Consider the following 1,902-nt stretch of genomic DNA (forward strand, 5'->3'; position numbering starts at 1 on the left):
CTTTTAGCAATTTGTTAGCAACCCCCGATTTTAAGACACAGTAAAAGTTTAAAAAATAACAAGTGGGTTATAACTGGTGTGTTTTATGTCATAGATCAAAACGTGAAAGTATGTAGAGGCTTTGTTAACCACAGACCTTATTTCAGGCAAAAACCCATAAAAAAACCCATAGACTTGACGGCGTTGGAACCGGAAGTCCTAAAATGCTAACTCGCTTCCGGTTTTGCCTACAAAAATGCGTCATCCCTGAGGCACTCTATAGACCTTATGTAGCCCCGCCCCTTTTCAGCGCTGCGCTCGTTGTCTTTTGACCTCCGGCTTGTATTTCCACAGCGATCTTGTATTTATGAATGAACTGCTCATTTTAAAATCTTCCCGGTCTACTGACATTTGTTAAGACATCTGCTTTAAACATAACAATGCTCATGATAACTTTCATTGACTCTACAACAGGTAAATCCACTTCACCAGTTAATTATTCTTATTCTTATTTCCATAGAAATATACAGGGCTACCGCAAAACCGGAAGTTCAAAGACAATATTCTAAAGATGGCGGCGCGCTTGTTTCTCTGGAAATAAGGTCTATAGACCCCTTAATCGCCTACGTCACTGTGACGTCACCGCTCTAGCTGGAGGCAAAACATAAATAAGAACTCATAGCAGGCGCGCTAAAAGTTTGAGGTTTTGACTTTAAAATGTCGTCTTGTTGTGTTTTTGGCTGCCAGAATAGAAGGAACAGGACTTTTGGTTCAAAACTAAAGTTTTACCAGATCCTGGCAGACATTCCTTCACAGAAATTAAAAAGATAATTGTGGTTGAATGCAATATGGCGTACAGACTGGACAGAGACGATCATAAACAATACTTGTGTTTGCAGTGCACACTTCATATCAGGTAAAATAATCGATGCATATGTAATGGTGTGTTGGTTTTATCTAGTACAAATCAGCAAGTTTCTGTTTTATAGGTGAAAAGGCAACTTTCTTTATCGCCAACTTTCAGCGCACTAGCTAGCTTAAATGTTAAACAAACATAAAGCGATAGATGTGTGTGCCATCCTTTGAATGGTCTCTTAAAATGATCCACATTGCTAATCATAATTAGCCCAGCGATAGGTTACATTAGACAATAAGCCTTGACAAAATTCCCCAAACCACCCGAAAGTAATTACTTCATATGGGAATTAATTCATATGTTGTCTAGGAAATATCCAAAACTTAAGTTAATTTACAAAAATAGCGGTCCCGGTCCCGCAGAGTCAGTGACTGTACATATTCGGACAGTTCTGAACCTTCTTCTGCATCTATGTTTAATAAATCCCTCCTAAAACATGCTAGCTTACGCTTGTCAACATTGAGTCCAGTGTCTCTTTTTGCCTCCAGCTAAGCCCCGCCCACCAGGAAACGTTGCAATGTTTACAAACTTTTAAGAGGTCTATTGCATAGACTGTAAAAAAATATGGACGTAGCGTCCGTGACGTCACTGTGGCAAGGGGGGCGTGGTTTAGCGAACTCTGCAGCGGGGGAGAGCGTCAGGAGAGGCGCGGTATGTGAGTGGGTTAAGTGCAAATAACAAACACCTGTCTCTTGTTGCAGTAATTGGCGTGGAGAGAGTATAAAATGCCAGGAGAAACAGGAGCGAGTGAGAGAGAGAAGGACTGCTGGCTGCCACACTCCAGGATTCCTGTGTTTATTTTAGTTGGAGTGATTTTCTTGATTTATGACCGTTTTGTGCCTCTCTGCACACTTTTGTTTTTGTGTTGAAAATAAAGAGCAGTCAGCAGATGAAAGCCGACCCTGTTGTCTTCCCTCCTACAAACTCGAACATTGTTACACTGGTGCCGAAACCCGGGAGGGAAGATGGATGCCGCCGCCACAACTGCGTCCTCTGCTACACCATTT

Source organism: Megalobrama amblycephala, linkage group LG1 (assembly GCF_018812025.1).
Source record: "Megalobrama amblycephala isolate DHTTF-2021 linkage group LG1, ASM1881202v1, whole genome shotgun sequence".
NCBI lineage: Eukaryota > Metazoa > Chordata > Actinopteri > Cypriniformes > Xenocyprididae > Megalobrama > Megalobrama amblycephala.